At 38.0% G+C, this 23,223-nt stretch overlaps 1 protein-coding gene and 1 pseudogene across 8 annotated transcripts in view; one reads left to right on the forward strand and one right to left on the reverse strand.

Annotated features, from left to right (window-relative positions):
- Positions 1-23,223, forward strand: part of KHDRBS2 (KH RNA binding domain containing, signal transduction associated 2) — a 487,677-nt gene that overhangs the window by 81,155 nt on the left and 383,299 nt on the right. The window lies entirely within an intron of this gene.
- On the reverse strand, positions 14,707-15,653 carry LOC311580970 (mitochondrial import inner membrane translocase subunit Tim23-like; annotated as a pseudogene). Its single transcript has one exon. The product of its transcript is annotated as a mitochondrial import inner membrane translocase subunit Tim23-like (transcript).

Raw genomic sequence — 23,223 nt, forward strand, 5'->3', positions numbered from 1 at the left:
TATCCTTTGTGGGTGTGCTCTCTACAGTGACCTGCTTTATACAAGGCTGTCAGAGACTCTTCTCTCCCCTTGATGCCTGCTGTCTATCTGCACCACTAATTAATGCATTGATGACACAGTCCTTTCAAACAAAGGTCAATAAAGAACTGTGGAAATTCTTGGGGGGAAATGACCTTATCATGACTTTACTACATGACCTTTTTCAGATAGATTTTGTTTCAATTAGTCTCCAACTTCAGGCTAATTTGCTGACTTAGTTGAATACTACAAGGAATTGAAAGAAGTTTAAGATCTTAAATTATAGAAACTATAAGAATGCTGTTGAAGCATTTTAATAATGACTTATCTAGCCCTAGAATTTTGTGTTTCATGATTTAATTTATTGGAAAATATGCCATATTATCAAATAATTTAATGGACACTTTTTAATATTTTGGTGACAAGAATAATAGAGGTGTGTTTAGGAATCTTGCAATAAGATTGTATTTTTGCTGCATTCTCCAGAAGAAGGCATAAGAGTTTCAGATGTTTATTTGGCTCCCTGTAATAACTTCTTATTGTCAGTATGTTTCCAATAACAACAGATAACTTATTTTAAACATGGACAAGATTCTCTCTCTCTCTCTCTCTCTCTCTCTCTCTCTCTCTCTCTCTCTCTCTCTCTCTCTGTGTGTGTGTGTGTGTGTATGTGTGTAGGTCAGGAAAAATTGTGGTATCACTCTTCAGTGGCTGTCTACTATTTTTGAAATAGGCATTGTGCATATCATTGCACTTGCAAGGAGAAACAGCAATCATTCCTTGGTAGTTAAACCTCGTAAGAACTTCTGTCTTTTTCCATTGAAAAGATTCCCCCTCCTTAACATGAGCTCCTCCTCCAGAAGTCATTCTTTTAAACAATGCAATACACAGTGCACTTGACAAGCTTTTAAAATTTCAGTTTAATTCATATCAGTTTCCTAGCCTGTCACCTCTAAATTTAAGTACCATTTGAGAAAATAATGTGCAACCTAGATTCAAATTTTGTATGAATAAACTTATTCCAGTATGCTTGGGATCTGCATTATGTGTTTGAGTTGGTCCCAGTTCCAACGTATTTTAGAGATGTGCAACATCTATTCCTCTTTTCTGATGAACTTTTCTTACATTCTGTTGCTTTCTTATTTTGAAGTTTTATGCATTCTCACTACTGTATATTGACAATATTTTTGAGAAAATATTTCATTTTATTTTTTGCCCTTTTATAAAAAGTATGTTAATTTCCCACATTATTATCCTGATGTGGTTCCCCAAACCTCTATACTCTCCTAAGTTCCTCCCCACTCAACACTGAAGTGGAAGCTGTACCTTATGATACAGAAGCTCTGGTGTAACCCATGCGGGCTCTGTGCATTCGGCCTCAGTGTCTGTGAGTTCATATGAGCTTTGATCATGTTGATTTAGTGGGCCTTGTCTCCTCAGTGTTTCCCATTCCCTTTAGATCATACAGTCTTTTTCCCGCCTCATCCACAGGGTTTCTGGAGCATCGGGGTTAGAGATTTGTTGGAGTATCACCCCATGTAGGGCTGGATGTTGCAAGGTTTCTTCTCTCTGTTCATAGTCTAGTTAAAGATTTCTGTATTTGTTCCTATTCGCTGATGATGGCTGAACAAGGCACTGATGTGTTAGTATGGAAGAATGTCATTAGGAATCATTTTCTCTCTACATTTCATATATTTATATTTAGTAATTTATTTATATTTAGAGCATTAGTATTTGGTTCTAACCTTGGTCCCTGAGATATCTAATCTCTGGTTATTCATCACTCAAGCGATATAGGGTATGGGTTCTACCTAATGAAGTAGGACTTAAGTCAAGTCAGATACTGTGTGGTGACTTCCATAAGTATGTATCACCATTGCCCTAACTTATATTGTAGGCAAGACACCACTATACATCAAAGAGTTTGTGCTTGACTTGACCTTCTCTTGTGAATTCTCTCTCTGGGTAGCTTCCCAATTTATCTCATCACATGGTTATCTAGGTATAGCAGGTAACAGTTGAATTGTTGTCTCCCTGCACAGTTTGGTCATTAGACCACAAACTAAACTTCTCCTGATTACATTTTTTCATTATAATATGTCCAACCAGATAGGTGAGTAGTATTTTCTTCAAAAACAATCAAGAGTCAGAGGATTGTGTAGGGATATAGAGGACTCTGAGGAGAGTGTCATCCTCTTAGAAAAAACAGCAGTAATGGAATATTTCAACAGAATTCCTATGCAAGTGTAGTCTGGTAAGGCATAGCAGTTCCCAGGGAAAGGCTTGCATAATAAATGACTATCAACTTCAGTACATTTCTGCTTTTAGCAGCCTTAAGGAAAACCATATAAGAAGCAGAGCATTTGATTTTGGTGATTTGTGCACAGCTTTTGCAAGTCAAAGTGGACAGAAGAAATTCTGCCATACAAATTACAGACCTGATTCCAAACATGCACACAAAAAGGGAGGCAGCCATTTTGTATTTGTGTGTTTGTCTATCTTTGTCTCTCCTTCTTCAGATACACTGACTTCCAGGATATTTAAGAGTATGAGTTATATTCACCTTCCCTATTTTCATTCACTCTTTTTGGAGGAGAACAAACCATTAAAGACTATAACATTAAAAAACAACTGTATAACAGAAAATTAGAAAGTGAACATGCAGGCCCAAGAAACAGCAAGATTCCTAAAGTACTTGAGAGGTATGTTTATTTTACATCTTGGAGTTATGGTTCGTACATCAGTAGCTTGTGATTATAAACAGTCAGGCAAACAAACACAGCACAGAAATACAGACCTAGGATAAAGAATCTGATTTCTACAATTCTCACATTGTTACCATCAAGACAAGTTTTAAAAAGAAAAAAAAGAAAAAGACGTTGTGTGTGTGTGTGTGTGTGTGTGTGTGTGTGTGTGTGTGTGTGTGTGTGTGTGTTCGCACACGTGTGTGTGAAGGAAAAGAAGGAATAGCCCATTCAAAGGAAAATATAAAGATCACTAGTAAAGTGCTTCTGGAAATTAGCTGGTGGCTGATCCGCTAAGTAAAAGATTTGAAATAGCTGCCTTGAAGTTACTTGGAGAACTAAAGCGAGACATGGGGGGTGGGGAGAGTGTGTGAATAATTGGAGGTATCCCTAAAGACACTAAGCAAAACCCAAATTGGAATTCTACAGAAGAAATGAATAACACCTTTTTGAAATTTTAAGAATAATTCAAACAAATATGGTAACAGAAGAAACAATCAACAAATATGAGGATAGGAGTATAGAAATACTGCTTCCAAGGAGCCCAGGAAAAGTGAGGCGAACCTAAGGGTCCTATGGCACAGCACAAAGCAGGAGAGGCCACATTACAACCCCAGGGAAGAGGAGCAAGTCCAGAGCAAATCTGATGAGATAATAATCGAAAACTTCCACAGTTTGACAAAAGATAGAAAATAGGTGTCTAAAAAGAAATTAAAACAACAGGGAAGGTAAGCCCAAAGAATCTCACTTACAGACTTGTTAAATATATTTTAACAAGACAGACAGGCTAATACTCAGGAATAAAGGAGAAGCAAATTGTTGAATACAAGGATATCCAATAAGACTCCCTGTAGATTTCTCATCTGACATCGTAAATTCTACGATATTGTGGCCTTCTATCTTCAAAGTCTTAAAAGGAAACACACCAAAACCAAACCAACCAACCAACCAGACAATAAACAGTGTCAATCAAGCATCCTATTACTGCTTATAATAATAAACTTGTCCTCAAAAATGGTGGAGAAATGAAGGCAGCTTCTGGTAAACAAATAGAGAGGGAGATTATTACCACTAGAGCTTTCCTTTAAGTAAGATGTTTGAGTAAATATTTCAGGTTAAGTCAAGGACTAGTAGACAATACCGTTAAGATTAATGAAGAATTGAAGGTAATGTTTCAATAATGATAAGTAAACAGCGGTAAGACAACCCTTATTGTAAGACTTGTTACTCTCTTTTCTACTTAATTTAATCCAGATGCCTGGGGAGTATGGGAAAATTATTGTTTAAAAGATAACATTTCATCTATATTGAAGGACAGTATCATAAAACCCAATCAGGACAGTCTCATACCATTTAAATTCATTTATTTCTACTGAATTATAGACATGGATAAGTGCAATTTTCAAGAGCAACTTCATAGATTTTAATGAGTTGGAAAAGCAGGACCAGCTGTTTTAATTCCATGTCCTCTATCATCAATTTCACTTAAGTTTCTAATATCAGTAGGCTTTTGGCTGTTCTCATTTCTAGAGTAGCCTTTTCAATCTCTTGTTAGCAGATGTGAAAGCTCAATCTGTAAGATATGTGTCATTATTTCCAGCCATCTACTCCTCTTGGGTGTGTCTGCTCCTTTTTGTTCTAGACCTTTCAGGTGTGCTGATAAGTTGCTAGTGCGGGATCTCTCCAATTTCACTATGAAAGTTCTGAGTGCTATGAGATTTCCTCTTAGCATTGCTTTCATTGTGTCCCATAAGTTTGGGTATGTTGTGTCTTCATTTTCATTGAATTCTGGAAAGTCTTTAATTTCTTCCCTGACCCAGAGGTCATTGAGTAGGGAATTGTTCGATTTTCATGAGTTTTTAGGCTGTGTGTTGTTTCTGTTGTTGTTGGATTCCAGCTTTAGTCTATGGTGGTCTGATTAGATGCAAGAGGTTATTTCAATCTATCTTCTTGTATCTGTTGAGGTTTGCTTTGTGACTAAGTATATGGTCAATTTTGGAGAAGGTTCCATGTGGTGCTGATAAGAAGGTATATTCTTTTGTGTTTCTGTAAAAAGGTCTGTAGATATCTGTTAGGTACATTTGGTTCATACTGTCTATTAATTTCATTATTTTTCCATTTAGTTTCTGTCTCGGTGATCTGTCTATTGGAGAGAGTGGGATGTTGAAGTCTCCCACTATTAATGTGTGGGGTTTGATGTATGTTTTAAGCTTTAGTAATATTTCATTTACGAATGTGGGTGCTCCTGCATTTGGGGCATAGATGTTCAGGATTGAGATATCATCCTGGTGATTTTTTCCTTTGACATACATGGTTTATACTCACTTATAAGAGGATATTAACCATGTAATACAGGATAACCACACTACAATACACAGACCTAAAGAAGCTAAATAACAAGGAGGACTCTAGGGAGGATGCTTAATTCTCATTCAGAAGGGCAGATAGAATAGACACCTGAAGCAGCTGAAGGTAGGAAACAGGAGTGAGCCTACCATAGAGGTTATCGGAAAGATTCCACCCATCAGGGGATCAAAACAGATGCTGAAATTCCCAGCCAATCTTCAGGATGGATCACGTGGAGATTTTTTTGAAGAACTGGGAGATAGAAGGAACTGGAGTGACAGGAGCTCTACAAGACCACCAATGGAGTCAACAAATATGGATGGGGAAGTGGGTAACGCAGAGACTGATGCCCCAACCAAGGCCCATGCATGGTGTGGACCTAGACCTTTCCCCCAGATGTAGTATAGAGGCAGCACAATCTTGTGGGTCCCATAATATGGGGAGTAGGGTCTACCTCTGACATGGACTCTGGTGCCCACTGGTTGATCACTTTGCCCAGGCAGGGCAGCCTTTCCAGGCCACAGAAGAGGGTGCAGTAGCCCAGATAAGACTTGATAGGCTAAGGTCAGATATTGGGGAGGAGGGCTCCCCATTTTCTGAGGACTAAGCAGGGAGAGGTAGAGGGAAGGAGGGAGTGCGGGACTGGGAGGTGACAAGGGAGGGTGCTACAGTCTGGATGTAAAGATATCAAACTAAAAAGAAAAAGAAAAATATATGGGTCATTTTGTACCATTATTTTCCTTAGTCTCTCAGAATGTTAACTTCAAACCACGCAGAACATCGCCAGTGCTTCTCCATTTTGCTCAGAAAAATGCACTCTCACTTGACTCAGAAGACTCCATAGGTCCCTGCTCTGTCACACATTGTAACCCTAACCTTGTCAACCTTTTCTTGTTCCACAGTGAGCATCACCTCTGAACACATTTTGTAATTATTTGCTGCATGAAACTCTCCTTCCTTGTTATATATGGAGCAAGATGACATGGTGTTGTCTCCCTCAGTCAGTCTTTTATTCAATTATGTAGAAATGTCTAAGCATTAATTATTTGCAGACTACCACAAGTAAACCTGTCCTGGGGGTGTCCTTGCTCATGTAAACTAACAAGGCTAGAATATGTGTCCCTGCAGCATCATTCATCTTACAGGATTTCTGCAGAGCTTGCCACCATGCAAGTCACCACAGGCACCCAGAAGATATCAAAACCGCTGATGCCATTGTCCCCTCACTGGTGCTCTAATCTCATCACAGAGTCTGCCTATAAGGATAAAATAATTCTAGTGGAAAATTGACTTGACTCTCGTGCCTACCTAATCAATTATGTTACCTAATCAAATTTCTTATTTAAAATTAAGTTAAAAGGTTAACTCAGGAATCACTTTCAACTCATCATTGACTGTTGTATTATGGTTTTATTACTCAATCACCCATTTTTACTAAGTACAGTATATTGAACATTCGTTGACCTTTTACAAAAGAGCTATCATAGCCTGTGCATCATCCTTCAGAAGGTAAGTTTCAATTAATTCTTTCAATCATTCAAGATATACTTATTAGATCTATATTAGAGTTATAGCATTCATTTTCTAATTATGCATGTGAAAAAGATGGGATTCTCCAGAATATTAAACACCCTTCCTAATATAACATATATTATGATGAATAATAAAAGTTGAGGACTGTGTTAATTAATATTTAAAAAGCTAATTTTAAAACAATTTTCTGTAAAATATGAGGCTAAGTTATGAAAAAGAAGTAAGAATATAAAATAAGGTCATTATTTGACAAGTTCCGACAGGAAAAGGAAAGGAGAGGGAGAGACAGGGGTTGGGAAGAGAGAGGGAGTGAGAGGGGGATCGAGAGACTGAGACTGAACATTAATATATTAAGGGTTGGCATGCGAGGTAGAGAGAGACAGTGAGGTTAAGTCAGGACGATGCATTTCTTACTGTCAAGTCTTCTCAGTAAAGAAACATTTATTCCCACATGTGTCTTTGTAACTTGGTAATGTCTTAGCTATGGCTGGTCTCCAGCAAAGTTTCTTTATGTCTGAAAAAATCTTCAAGTCAAATTAGAGAGAGTAAAGAGAGCCATGGAAGAAACAGTATAAGGGGGGAAAAAAATCAAACATTGAATTGAATACACCTGTGCCTGTTTCCAATGCACCATCAGTAAAGGGGACCAATGGCAGGTTTCATGAATACAATTGTAAAACTACCCTTTACCTCTTGGCTCAGTTATGTTGAAGTAGAGATTGAGATCTTTGAAAAGTACACATTGAAGCTATAGACTCTGCATGTAATATTGAAATTCACAGAAGTATCTATAAACATAGTGTGCTTTATGTGTAGACTTCCGACATGTCAATTTTATTTTTCTCAAAACACATGAATGCATTTCCTTAATGAATGCATGTTCTATATTGCTCACTTCTTACACTCCTGTCTTACCACTGTGTTTGAGTCACTCTTGTAGCTACTGTCTAATATCCCAGAAACTCTTTTTTTAAAAAGTATTAGTACTATGTAAAGAAGGGTGACGTCTCCACACTGTACAGTCATCTCGATGTTTATTAAATGACTCCAGGATTATCTGACAAATATTGAAACTTTGCATGATTTTTGTCCTTAGGTTGTGAAAAGCTACACAGTTAATTTTTCAGGAGAGTAGCTCATTGGTGACAGGTTATAAGTATATGATGGGTAGATAGATAGATAAATGATACGTATTTTATGACTTTTTCAGTAAGGAGAGAGATGAAAATAGAAGGGATAACATGAAGGTAGGTAAGGGGAGAGGCTTTAAGGAAGGTAAGACAGAGGAACAAGAGAGAAAGGGAGGTGGTGAATAGGACAAATATCTATTTTCTCTCATGTGCTGAGCTTACCTGTCAATCTATGAATCTACATACATGCGTATAATCTGATACGAGAGTGATCCCTGTTGGAGGTAAGGAAGGGGCGGTCGTAAGGAAAAGAGGGGGTGGGATTGGGCAAGGAATATTGAATATCTAAGTGTATGAAAATGTCATAATGAAGCACATCATTTTGTAAACTAAATAGAACATGCATTAGAAATATAGAGGATGTGAAAATAGAAGAGAGTGCATTGGGAAGAGGGCAGCAGCCAGCAGAAATGGGGAGGAGGAGATGTTGGAAGGCAGTGGACTGATTCTGAATAAAGTGAGAGGCATGCCTTCATGAAGGTGGCACAGGAAGACCAAGGGCTTGACAGACTAATCAAAATATGCCAGCAGTTTTAAAAAATATAATGTGCAATAACACAAAATGCATAGTTTGATATGACTTAGGACACAGTCCCCATGTTTAATGTTTTTACCTTTGTGTCACAGATGGCTTGAAGGTTTCAAAAGATTTGTACTGTGCGTTTTTAAAGAACTGAGTGAGAAAAATCATCTTTGATTGTTTGAATAGTCTTGAGAAATTAAAGAAAAATGGTAGGTTCTGTGTGGGGTAGAGTCAAATGGCCCATGCGCTGCTGTGTCCAGGCAGTATCACACAGAGCCAAAAGTAGTGGTCTTAGCATCCTTACAAGGGGAAAAAAACCATAGGCCTTGTGGCCCTGGCCTGCGTTCCTCACATTGTACTGTTTCCTGCCCATGAGGATACCATTTTCTGACATGACCTTTGCTGTCAGCATTTACTGATTGTTTGTAGTTTGATTTTCTGCCATTATTCTCTCTTACCTCCATTTTTGTGTAGTCACTAGCTTAGCTTAGTTGACTTCCTCATTTGAATGTGCTTACTGCAACTCGAGGCTAATAAGATCCAACCCCTTCCTCGCTTTGGATGCTCTCCTGACATAGCTCTTCCTGAGATTGCACCCTGGACAAAGACTTCTCTGGTAGCTTCCCACTCTGCCTCTCACTGGCACCCTTCAGGGTCCCGTTTCTTCACCTCCCACACTCTGTTGCCCCTGAGGAGTACCACTGTCTTCTGTCAGAATGATGATGAACCCATAGATTTTTTTTTAAAAGCCTGCATCAGTGAAAAAGTAAATCAATTCCATAGAACTCCTCTAGTCAAATACGGCAGGGAAGACACATTTTGTGATTTCTAGGAGCCAAGTCAGGGGTGTCATGGCATGTCAATAGCAGTAACTGGGTACTGCCTCAAAAATGACATAATGAAACCTTAGGTAACGTCTAGAATGATGGCTGGGGAAAGGGCATCGGAGAATGTTCCCTGGACTATATCCATGATTCAATAGAATAGAAGCATACTTTACAGCAGACACTGTTCAAAGAGCAAGAAGGTGCTGCTCATGACAGTAGCTGCTTTCAGATCCCTGCAGGTGACACATTCTGAGGCCCCCAAGAGAAAGCTTGGTCATTCTCTCTATATGCTGTCAGAGAAGTCAGCAAACACAAACATCAAGATTGGTGCATGCATCCTTTTTATTGTTTGAGAATTGATTGCATGCGTATAATGTTTGACCAAACCCAAACCCCATTCCTTCCCCTGCAATTAATGACTTTATTCTGAGATCTTCATGTTTGGCTGCATTTTTAACCCCCTTGAGTCTACTTAATACCTCCATGTTCTTGGATGTAAGAATGGCATTGAACCTGCCTTTCAGAGCCCACATTCTTGGGGGGAAGTTGTCACTAGCTGCTCACCTAGGGATGGGATTTCATGAGCTTTTACCAGGTCCCTCTAAGCATTTTGGTTGTCTTGATTTCCCACAGGTCTTGTGCATGGAGTCATGGGTGCTGTGAGTCATGTGAGCCTTGTCATGACCGAATGTTTTACCACAATTATTCACTACTTCTGGTTCTTACAATGCTCGTGTCCCGTCTTCTGTGATGATTCCTGTTACTTAGATGGAAAGAGTGGGATGTAAGTGTTCTGGGTAGAGACGAGCATCCCAGTCTCTTGTTCTCTGCACATTTACTAGTTATAGGTCTCTGCATTACTCTCCATCTACCACAAAAAGGAGTTCTTCAGCTGAGAGATGCACTAATCACAGGGTAGGAAGATAAGAACTGAGGATAGAATTTAATAAAGTATCCACATAGCAGAATAATAATATGAAGTTTTTCCTTATGGCTTAGGGCTGAGGGGCTAGCCAGTTACAGGTTTTGGCCCAATTTATGGTTCTAGACATAGGTTCCAGGCCATGTAACAGGATTCAAACTCAGTCAGAAAATGATAGGGCAGTATTGTAGCATTTGTGCTATTACACGAGTTTTCCTATCTTGCTAGGCCTGTTGTTGTAGCTTGCAGGACTCACAGCTGTTAAGATTATCGAAGCCAGTGGACAGAACATTCTCCACAGTAGAGTGGAGAGTGGGATATGACTTTCTCACATACTCTGGTGCCTCACCTTTGACCATGTCCCCTGGAGGGGGAGACCTGGTGGCACTCAGAGGAAGGACAGCAGGTTACCAAGAAGAGACTTGATACCCTATGAGCATATACAGGGGGAGGTAATCCCCCTCAGGAACAGTCATAGGGCAGGGGAATAAGGGGAAAATGGGAGGGAGGGAAGAATGGGAGGATACAAGGGATGGGATAACCATTGAGATATAACAAGAATAAATTAATAAAGGAAAAAAAAGTCTAAAAAAAAGATTATTGAAGACTTTTCTCCCCTAGAAGCATAGAGAGAACATCAAGAGTTGCAAAAGGCAGCCCGTAAGGACGAAGCTTCTTACCAGATTGGTTTCTGACTGTTCTATTATCCAACACTGTGGTATCTTCAGCAATAAGGTCAGGCCATCAAATTCCAGAGGATAAACAAGTGCAATGCCTACAGCCTGTACTGTCTGGGGAGCCTCTATGTGATTCCACTGACCAACACTGCAGAAGAGGCAACCCATCCTTGGCTCTGGGCTCTTTCATGCATAGCTCATGGTGTCTAGGAGAAACACTGCACCCATTACAGGGTAACACCGTTTAATCTCCTTTTAACATTGAAACACTGGTTATTTATATTTCTGTGCTAAAAATGTATGAAGCTGAAACCTGGTATTTTCAAGGTCATAATACTTCTTTACTTTTATTTTAGCATTGATCAGAATGGAAAATGAAGGAACCATTTCCAGTCTGCAATGAAGCATGTGTGAACTCCCAAGAATGCAGTTCTATTTTGTATTACTAACCAATTTCAGTTTATAATAAATGTTAAGGAATTTCATTTTTTTTTTTTTTGCTCAGGCTTAGAATTATGCAAGAAAATTTGGATTTGGATTTTGACTCTGTGGCATGTTCCATTTAAAGGAAGCAGTTTATAGCAGGTTATTTCCCCGATGTTCAATTCATTCATAGTTTATGGTAATGAACTTAAGTTTTGGAAGAGAAGGGAACTAATCCTTGAGATATGGCCTTAAATTGTGCAGTTTAATATTCATCCTTTGAGCAAGCTATGGAATAATGTTTCACAGTCCAGGCTTTCCCCTGAAACCCTGATTTGAATGCATAATCAGCAGGAAGCCTCACCTCCACCAAAGCCTCAATGCCATTAGTTGGTCCAAAACTCTGCTGTGTTCCCAGAATCCAAATGTGTGCCGTTGAAGCACTTGTAACAGGCAAGAGATATGGATGTGTTTATTTCAGGTCTGAGTCATGCTGCCTGGGGATAATTGTCACACACAAACTATAACTCAGTCATTCCTAGGGAGTTTCATAAGTTTGTGAGTGACAGCCACAGAGCAGCCTGAACCAATCTATGCCAATCATCTCCCTGGAACAAGCAAGTGGTAAAGGGATAAGTGAACCTCAGAGAAGAATTTAGTCAGGCTAAGATTTGAATATAGATTTCTTATCATAATTGCTAGTAACATTTTAGACTCGTCAATGGAAATTCTACCTCTTCAACTTTTTTTTTCAAATAAAATTTCTCTATATATTAATTGTAGGGAGTATGGGCCCTTACAATTTTATGCATCCATAAGACATACTTTGACCTTATCCATCTGCATTATATTTACCTCTACTAAAAGTCTCCCCCTGGCCTATCATCCCCTATTTTTTTTTTTTGCCATATTTAGTTATCTTTCCTCCTGGTTTCATGTGTGAGAGAAGGTGTGCTGAAAACCAGCCTTATTTTGATAAATAGGGTGACCTCAGCTTCCACCCACTTTTTTACAAATGCACACTAGTCTTTACGGCTAGTCAATATTCCATTGTACACATACCCCATATCTAGTCATCAGTGGATGAACACCTGAACTGATACCATATCTGGATGTAAATAATACCTCTGTAAACACAGATATGTGCTATCTCTATAGGAGGCTGGCTTGGGTTCCTTCAGGTATATGCATCGGCGAGATATTGTTGGATTATAAGGATGTCCTTTTTTAATATTTTGTGTGACCTCAGCATTAACTCCTTGGTCCCTGGACTATTTTTCCTTTTTTCAAAATAATTTTCAGGTTTATTTCCCTATAGCCTAAATAGTAATTTTTTATTTTCATTTATTTGATGATAGCCATTTTGAGTGGGGTGTAGTTTTGATTTGCATCTCACTGATGACTAAGAATGATGGACATTTCTAGTCATCTGTCCTTCTTTGACAAATAGCTGGACAGTTCTGTTAACATGTTTACTTATGGGTTTGGCTAGTTTTACTAGTAATGTTTTTGAGTTATTATAGTCTAGATATTATTAATCCTCCCTCGATGAACAACTAGTACATTTTTACAGCATTGAGTAGGCTGTTTTCTGTCTCTGTTCCATTTGCTGTGCTGGCAGTCTGTCGTTTATGAGTTCTTGCTATCCTTCCCTGAGCTCTGAACATCAACTTGGGAAATTTTTGCCTATGTCAATGTGAAATGTTTTTGCTATCTTTCCCTCTAGTATTTTCAAAGTTTCAGCTCTTGTAATAAGAGTTTGAATTCATGTATAGGTGATTTTTTGTACCTATGAGAAATAAGAATTTGACTTCATTATATTGCATGAGAATGTACCATTTTTACACCATTACACTTTGAGGAGACCATTCTTTGTTTATTTGACATGTGTTTTGGACACCACTGTCTTGAATCTGCTGTCTCTAGATGTATGAGATTGTCCACGCCTTCTACACTATATTCTACTGGTCGACTTGTCCTTTCTTTTTTCAAAACCAGGGCATGGTTGCTGTTGCTCTGTATTGTATTATAGATTTGGATTGTGATGCATTCATTATTGTTCTTTGTATTTGAATTGTTTTTTTATCTATTTTATTTTATTTTTTTGCTTCCATATGAGTCATAGGATTTTTCTACTCTGATAAAGAATCATAGTGATAGCTACTTCATTTAATTTGTAGTTCACTTCCTGTACAACTGTGTTTTTAATATTACTCCCTCAATCCTTATACAAGGATGTTTTCCCACATTTTAGTGTCAAGTAATTCTTTATAATTTATTTTATTTTTCAGATTATAATTACATCTTTTTTTCCCTTCCCTTTTCTCCCTCCAGACATTTCTATGTAACACACTTGTTTTCTTTCACATTCATGGCCTCCATTTTCTTTAATTGCTGTCTTATACATATATGTATATGTCTATACATATATATCCCTAAATGCAATAACAGGACCTGCTCAGTCTGAATAAAGTCATGAACGTATATAATGGTATTAGATAGCCAATTACTGTGATCTTTCCTGAAGAAATCCAATTTTTGCTCACAGCATTCTTTGTTGCTTTGCAGCTCTTTGTATAGGATTGAGGTCTCTTAGTTTTTCACTGTCCACTTCAGCAGACAAACATCTGTGAGACAATGCCTGCACCTAATGCTCATGGGCAGGGAATTTTGTAAGAGCCATAGAATCTGGTTTGTGTGAGATTGTGTCTCCTAGTGGTGTCAGAAGGGACACCCATAAAGTCTCACCAACATGACTGCCTAAACATGAGCCAAACAAGTACAATAACAATAGAAATGTTAAAGTAAAATTTTATAAGAGCAATTAAATACTAAAGATGAGGCAGCTCGGTATTCAAGCCAGTCGGCTACTTGACTCTTGGAAGTGAATCAACTAAAGTAAAGAAAATAGTGTTTTTCCTAGAGAAAGACATCTACTCCATTTGCCTTAGTGCATGCAAAAACTAACAGTTGGGCATGTTCATTGTATTCTATGCTTGTGCTAGTTGCTTTACTTTATTATTAAGCCTTTTATACACCAGGTGATAATCACTGTTGAATGACAAAACTAAGGTGTAAGGGTAGCGTACATTTCTCAGATTCAAAGCTATCAAGATACAGATGTAGGTGCCAAATTTGGGAGTTTAAGACACAACTTACTTATATCAGCTGTTCTATAAATATATAATGCACCACTTTCTAACCATGGTTTAAGGTATTGTCTCTTTACTCATATGCTTCATGCAGTATTTATTTGCACCATACACTATTGTTGCTTATACATTAGGATGCTCTATCTGGTACTTTTCAGTCATGCTACATTGCTTGGAGTTACATGTACTATTGCCATGGTCTTACATTCTGTACTCTGCCACTGCTTCCTTCTATATCTGTTTAGGCTATCTGTAACTGTTAAGTTATATTGTCTTTCTTTTTTTTATGACTTTAGTTCTATTTTCATCCTTTATTGGAATACAGGGCAACATAAGTTTTGGATTTTTACATAAATGAACATGGTGATGAAAGTGTTGAAAATAAGTATGGCCTGAATTTGGGGAGTAATTGGGTTTCCAGTTTTGGGGGTAGGAGAGAAAGTAGGTGCAAGATCATCTCCAAAGGAGAAGAAAACACATACTCAGTGAGCCACCAAAGGGTTTTGACTTCCACACACTTAAGGACAGGCTGTGCAGTCCAGGCTAAACATCCAGGATCTTTGTCACAGGACATCGGAGTCTCCAATTGTCCAAAGTAACTGTAGGTACAAGAGAGAAAGCAACTCCAGACTGACTTATTAGTTGATCTGGATGACTATGAAGTGTCCCCCATTCCTGAGGTGGAAAAATTCTTCAGAATGATTGTTAGAACAGGGACCTTTCATGTGCTCTGAGGTGTTATACAGTGCACAGACACTAGTGAGTGTCAGTCCTGCCAGGCCACCGTGTGCTATTCCTCGAAGACCACCCATATATTTATACAACATTCCTGTCATGGTTCCAGTTACTACTGTGTTGAGGTCATCTTCTGTACCCCGTGTGTTCTCGATGACAACACCAAATTCACTATAGAGCAAAGCCAGAGAACCTAGTGTATTAGTCCTTAGTGCCCCATTGCCTGATCACCATATTAAAAATCTGTACATTTATTGGTATGGACCAGGCCATGCTCTGTGTTTCCTTCAGTCCTAGATGAAGACCATTCATTGCCCCAAATGCAATAAATCCTCCAATGGTAAGGAGAGCCAGTTCAATTTGGCCTTAGGTCTTCTTAGCTCCAGTAGGCAAAATAAGCTCATCAGTATCCTGAAGGAGATAATGTAGATCCACATTTAAATAAAGAGGCAGGGATGTCATCCAGTTAGCAGGATGCAGGTTACAGCATGCGAGTAACTCACTCCTAAGAAGACAGCTAACCCACCTGTGGTTTTGTTGCCACTTCCTCTGCCACCCTCCATGACATCACAGGAAACTGCAGTGGGTTTCCCATCGCTACCTCAGGCCAGGGTCCTGTGCTCGGCTGTGCTCCCCCCAGCAACAGTGGGAAGACCCGCATTGCTACTGCCACCTTCACATGCTCTATATTGTCTTTCCTATGTAATACCATTCCGTAGAAGATTAAACTGCATTCTACTTTTCCACAACTTTAGGCACGTTTATTTAAGATTATTTTAGAAAGAAAGTCCTATTTGTCAGTGAGGAAGAAAATATTAAATAGCACATGGATTCTGTTGTTTAATATAGACTTAAAGAAACATTTCAAGAGTGGAGTAATTTCCATCAGTGATATTGAAGCATGGGAAAAGGATAGTCCAACTTTTGTTTCATGCTAGGAAAAGATTCGAAGACTAATGGCTGTTCACTACATAAGAGGTAAATGTAGGATAATAAGTTATTGAATCTAAGTCAGAGGTGTGAAAAACATAGGAGGCTGAGGAAAGTTCATTACACACTTTGCCATTGTTTCACTAGGCTTTGTCGAAAGTAGAATTTGAACATTTGAGTCCAAAGTCCATTAATATTTCCATTCCCTTCCTGCTGCTTTAACAAGTATGCTACTGGGCCATTTAAAAGCTACAGAGAGAACGGTAAAGTCCTGTTATCCCTATGTCAGTAGTCACTGGCTAACTATAAAGTAAGGCTGGAACTAGCACCAGCATAAACTAATTTTGTTTTTGTTTTTAATATCAACTAGTGCTCTCCATATGCTGATGGAGAAGAAGATATGAGGTTGGGGGAGACATATTGAAGAAATACATGTTGACTAGGAGAAAATAATGGGGGTGGATATGATATAGCATTGTGTAGTTGAACAAAATTATCGAGAACAAGTGAAAACTAAGACTAAAGTGTCCTTTAGTTCATTTAAAAATTAAACAGAGATAAGTTTGTTAACCATGTATTCAACAGTAAACAAATCTTCAATGTATGCTATCTAAAATTGGTTGTTTTGACTCCAGTTATCTCTTAAGCATGATTCCCTTAAACGCCAGCGCACATATGGTAGCAGCATAAATGCTTTTAGTGTTATTGTAAAAAGGAAACATTGTTTCCCCATGTGGAACTGGAGTGTAGTAGTGAATGAACCAAATCCAAGCAGATGGACAGAATTTAGTATTTTCTTTGGCTAGGTTACTTTCTTTTTTCTTTTTTTCTTTTTAAAGTTTTTAAAAATTTAAATAATTTATTCAAATTACATCTCAATTGTTTTTCTGTTATTTGTATCCACCAGTTCCTCCCTCCCTCCTGCTTTCACCCTATTACCCTCCCCTTGTCTGTGACTGAGGTGGACCTCCTCCCCTTACTATATGGTCATAGGCTGTCTATTAAGTCTCGTATTGGCAGCCTGCTTATTCTTTCTCTGAGTGCCACCAGGCCTCCCCACCACGGGGAAGTGGTCAAATATGGGGGACTAGAGTTCATGTCAGAGTCTGTGGCTTTTCTCTGGCCTGTGATTTAATCATTAAGTTCCTATGTGCTGTATCTTTTATACTTATCATTGAATGGAATGATGCTTTCTCTTCTTAGAATGTATTTTACTTATATTACTTCAGTGCTCTAGTGCACTAGATCATGGGTGCACAGACTCCCACCTCCCACAGAAACATTTCCTCGTGCTGCTCACTGTCTAGAGCTGTGTAGGTTGGAAATGGACAGATGATCAGTGCACTGCTGGATAGCACCTAACAAGTATACTGCAGGGGGGATTATGCAGCTGCATGGAAGACTAGTCTGTGCCCTAGATGCAGAATAAGGAAGTATACCTCAGAGGACCTGAAGGACATAAGGGAATCTATAGGTAGAAGAGGAGGCACACAAAGAGAGCAGTGCCGCAAGAGGAAGATGCTCCTGGGAGATGCAAATACGTACCAAGAGGTGTCTGTGCCGCAGCTCTCACCCTGTTGCCTAACACAGAAATCTTTGTGTTTTTTTTTCCTTTTATAATCTTGGCCTTATTTATATGGGTATGATGGATGCTCTGTATGTCTCTATTTGGTGACACCATAGCCCCCTGTTTTAAGGCATTGTGCTTGTCTCCAATAAGCCCAAGCTTCCTGAGCCTAGGAGGGATTCTTATCACTTTATTCTTAGTATGAAGTGCAGTTCCATACTCAGAAATGTTAGTGAACACTTAGGTGATCAGATAATTAATGTCCACATATGACTGTTCTCTTTATTGATGACTACTAAAAACTAGAGTTTACCATATGGTCAGAAAAAGTCAGCATTAAGGAACAATGAGCCAGGCATGGTGGTGGTGCATGCCTGTAATCCCAGCACTCAAGAGGCAGAGGCAGGTGGATTGCTGTGAGTTCAAGGCCAGCCTGGTCTACAACATGAGTCCAGGACTGCAAAGGCTACACAGAGAAATCCTGTCTCAAAAAAAAAAAAAGAAAAAAAAAAAAAAAAGAAAGAAAAGAAAAGAAAAACAAAACAAAAACCAAGAACAATGAAACTGTGACTCCTGCTTTGTTTATTGACTGCCATCAATTAAAATATGGCCAAAGAGAATCCAGTTATCACAACTATTTGTTAATTTCCAGAGTCAATTCAAGAAAGTCACTCTATTCTGTAAATGTTAATGTAATAGCATTTGAACTGATTTTTCATGATTAACATCCATCCTTCGGCTTTGTGCACTGTAGAATGTCTCACTTTTCTCTGACCTGTGAAGGATATCTGTCCTTGTGTTTGCTCCTAATTCTAAGTGGATGACATGAGAGGATTTTGTGTTTATCATCCTAGCACATGTAGATTGCTTAGTGCTTAAATGAATGACTTAGTCAGTGACTTCTGTCCTCCTCTGGAGCTGAAGTGAGGGAAGATGAATCCTTTGGTGGAAAGAGAAGATAATGTTATCAGTATCTGTACAGATAGAGTCTTCCTTCACAGGAAGTTGTGAGTGGTCTAATCATCTTCTACAGACACTACTCCATATTAACCTTGGTGCATGGAAATGTTGAGATCCTTGGCTTCTGTAAAAATAACATGAATTCGTCATGATATCACATCCCTCTTGAGACATGGTGCCACTAATGAGACGTCCTTCGTGATTTCTCATGCGGCATCAATCATCAATAAAGGCTAATAACGGTAACTTGTTTTGAGTGTAAAATAGCTTGAGAGACTGGAACAAGACAAAAATAAGCAATGCCAAGGCAATGCCTAGTTACTTTGTGAGTCTTCCTCTCTCTCTTTGCAGGACATCCCATTATTAGCCCAGGAAAGAGTGACAGACCAGTCTGAAAAATACAGTGAGACTTTGTTATAGATATCTGGTGGTCCATTATAGTGTACATGTAAATGAAAAATATGATATGTAAATATCCTCTTCTATAACCTATTAGGGAAGAAGTCGACATCATAGTTAAGAGTAAAATATTCATATTTGTAAATTCATTGTCAATTCTAAGATTGCATAACCATTAAAGGAATATTTATCATAGTTTATTTAATTGATAAAAATTTGGAAGTGGGCCTGCTGCTCAGCCATGTAATTTCTAGTATTTCGGAGGCTAAGACAAGGTTGAAAATTTTGGGTTGCAGAGTTATTTCAATTTTAGATATTATCTCAAAATACAAAGAAAAATACAAGCAAGGCTAGGAAAGGATGAGAGAGAATGTTTATCGGGCATGTTTGACAATGCTGTCTGAGCATTGTTCCAGCAATAACTGCAGAAAAATATAGCTGACATAGAGGTTGCTGCAGCTAATGCCAATTATCTTCTTTTTGGATGGTACAAGGAAGAAATATGTGATTTCTCCTCATTGATATTATGTCAAGAGGTGTGTGTTGATAATATTTCAGCATTTGTATGGGTGAAGAACTAACTTTATTTTTAACTTTCATGTAAGGATGGTCTGTAACAAGTGTCCTAAATATATATTTTTAAAAATAATTGCATTGGATTTATCCTCCATGAGAAGATAATGCTCCTCACAGATGTCATAGGTTGTCAAGTAAAAAGTAGATATAGTACCTACCAATAATATTAAAGTAAACAATGCTTGGTAAGATGGAGTTGAAATCAAATTAGGGAAATTAATAAAAGTGTATAGCTGGTTTACAATAATCCCAGATCCCTACTACATAAAAGTTACATAACCAATCACTAAAGGACATTGCCGACAATATTATCAAACCACTCTGTATGGTTGATAATGAATAGAAGCATGGCTATTTGACAAGCTTTGCAGGCATTTAACATGGTAACTGGTTACTAAGTTTTGGTGAACTCTATATGAATTTAGTTACAAACTACTGACTGGACATCAGTTCTAAATATAATTATCATAGAACACATTTTTAAAATATATGATTCTTTAAAATATATTTTATTAATTTATTCATATTACATCTCAATTCTTATCTCATCCCTTGTATCCTCCCATTCTTCCCTTCCTCCCATTTTCCCCTTACTCCCCTCCCATATGACTGTGACTGAGGGAGATTTCCTCCCCCTGTATATGCTCATAGGGTATCAAGTCTTTTCTTGGTAGCCTGCTATCCTTCCTCTGAGTGCTGCCAGGCATCCCTGTCCAGGGGACGTGGTCAAATATTTCCCCTATAGAAATAGAGGCAATCACTGATAGTCTCCCAACCAAAAAAAAAGCTAGGGCCAGATGGTTTCAGTGCAGAATTCTACCAGACCTTCAAGGATCATGCATTGGAACTGATGCTTGTTAGTTTAGTTATAATAAGTCTGTATCATAATAATGTTGTATAGTTCTATTACTAAAATGTAACATTACCAAAGCTTTCATTTTATCACTATGGAAATATTTGTGTGTATGTATGTATGTATTTCTATATCAGTGTATATTATATTGAATAAATACACATTTATATTGATGATGATGATGATGAAACAGAGTTGTTGTTATTACTAATAATCACATCAATTATTTACAATGTAAGGACATGAAATATTTGAAGTCATACATGTGATACATAATCTATCTTTCTATGTTAGCTCTGCTGTTAGGCTATATAATGTATAATGCTTATCTACATATATCTCAACAGATTCTTACTCTTAATTTGCATAAATTAAGTAATAGTACTTTTGTACATATTTTTTCAGAAGTATAAGCATATGACTGAAAGCTTTAGGAGTCCTGTTGTTCTTCAGAGTACAAAGACAGAATTTGTCTCCATTTGGAGTAGTACGATTTCCTCATTATCAAAAATGTTCACATATTCATGTTGATTACTACATTGTGTCTAGAAGTGGTGCTACTGATGTTTACCTAAGGATAATTATATTAATTACAGTTTTATGTGGAAAATAAGCATATTTATATGTAAAACACTATTGAGGTGCTTGCAAAAGCTAATCATGTTTATGGGCATTGAAAGTGGCACACTGAAATCCATGCAAGAGTTTCTTTGGATATGGAAGGCCCCATGGTTCTATCTTCAGGGAATTTGAATGACTACCATTTCAGACTAAATACACATTAAAATAGGTGTGAAATCGCAAGTTATTAAGAAGGCATAATTATTTAATACTATTTTTCTCGCCTTCTTGCCTAGACTTGTTTATTATTTAGTTTTCTCTCTATAATGACAAAAGCAAGCTAAGAAAAAAGAGCTTATTTTTATACACATTTCTCATCATGTTAGTGATGTGATGGAGGCAACAGGTAACAGACAGGTGCTTGCACCCTTATCTCCAGTTAGAAGCCCAGGCACGGGTGAATGCTAATAGTCCAGTCATTTCTCCTCTTCATAGTTTAAATCAGTCCAGATTGCAGTTTATCAGATAGTTGTACCCACATGTAGGGCATGTCCATTGTGCCTCTCCATAAAAGTTCTCAGATGCGGTCACAGTCTTGTTTTCTAAGGGATTCCAAACCCTGTCACGTTGGAAATGAGCTATAGCTGACACGGCCTCTGACCCTGAGAAGCAAACACCCAGGTCCGTTTGCTCACTGGTATTTAACAATCTCCTGGCAGGTTGACAGATTGCTTGCTTGCATCAATACTCTTCATTGGGCATTTTCTGCACTCTTCAATGAGATGGGAGAAGACCACAGAGGATATTGTCTACAGAGTTAATCAACGTTTGACGTGTGTGACTACAGAGGATGTTGCTTAGTTGGTTTGATGCTGACTTTTGACTACAAAGGATATTGCTTAGTTTTGTAGAGACACCTGAAACTGCTGAATGTCAGATATTTCTCCTTTTGAAGAGTTGTTTCCATAATTATTTTAATTTGTTTGAAATAATTCCCCTGTGTGTAATACTTGATAAAATATTAGGAATAGAAAATTTTAGACTCGGGAAAAGATACCCTAGAAAATATGTCTTAGAAGTAATAAATTTGATCAAGAATGAGCAAATCTACTTTTACCCTCATTTAATACCTGAAGAGAGAATCATATTTGCATGCATAATATGAATGACATCAGAAGAAATATACCAGTTTACAACACCGGTGAGGGACAGCATGTATTTGGGCCAGTATGTTCTGAACACGTACTGAAAAAGAGGATACATTTTTAGGTGAATTCCACACTTATAGAAAATTACTATAAAGGTATATTCGCAGTCCAACTAGAGAGGTGGCTCGGGGTATAAGAACACATACTGCTCTTCCCGAGGACTCAAGCTTGTTACCAACACCCATATCAGGTGGTTCATGATCACCTGTAACAGCAACAGGTTATTACACTCATCTGGTCTTCTGGATACCTGCACTCACATAGCATATACTCAGACATAAAGACATACACACCAATGAAAATATGAATATCTATCTATCTATCTATCTATCTATCTATCTATCTAATCTATTTTTCTGTCTGTCTGTCATTTTCAAATAATGGCAAATGGTACATTGACTCTTGTTTCTAGTGAAAGAATATTTTGAAAAGACAGTTTATTAGCCAGATGTGATGGCACATGCCTGCCGTCCCAGCACACAGGAAGGCAGAGGCAAGCACGCAGATTTCTGTGAGGATAGCGTGGTCTACAAAGTGAGTCCAGGACATCTAAGACTTCAGAGAGGAAATTCTTTTTTGAAAAGCAAAAGAAAACAGAAGGAAAGAAAGAAAGAAAAAACCAGTTTATTGTACAAAGCACAATAAATGAGAAGTCTCCTGTGCTGCTGGCTCCTAGACTTATTTTACTGTTAAATTGATGTTAGAAGCCATATCTCTTTTCAGTAGCCACCTCCACGCCTAAAATTATCTGCCTTGCTTATATAGAGGATGAAGACTTTCTCTCCAGCCATAGCCAGGTCTTCTGAATTCCTGAATCTTGTGTTCACCAACACATACAGCCAAAGTTTTGTTTTGCTGCTATTATGTGTAAATATCATCTTGTCCACATGCTTTTGTCATGTAGTCAAAGTATTTTTTTAAAGAATCCATTTCTCAAAGATAGTACCTGTCTAATCCTCCAATCTCACATTCTCATTGTACATTTAGAAAAAATAAATCCTATTGTCACAGGTTCAATTCCCTACTACTAATCCTATTCCATATCGGCTTTTGTACATACATTTTCATTACACACACAC

Source organism: Acomys minous (assembly GCF_964271855.1).
Source record: "Acomys minous genome assembly, chromosome: 13".
Taxonomy (NCBI): Eukaryota; Metazoa; Chordata; class Mammalia; order Rodentia; family Muridae; genus Acomys; species Acomys minous.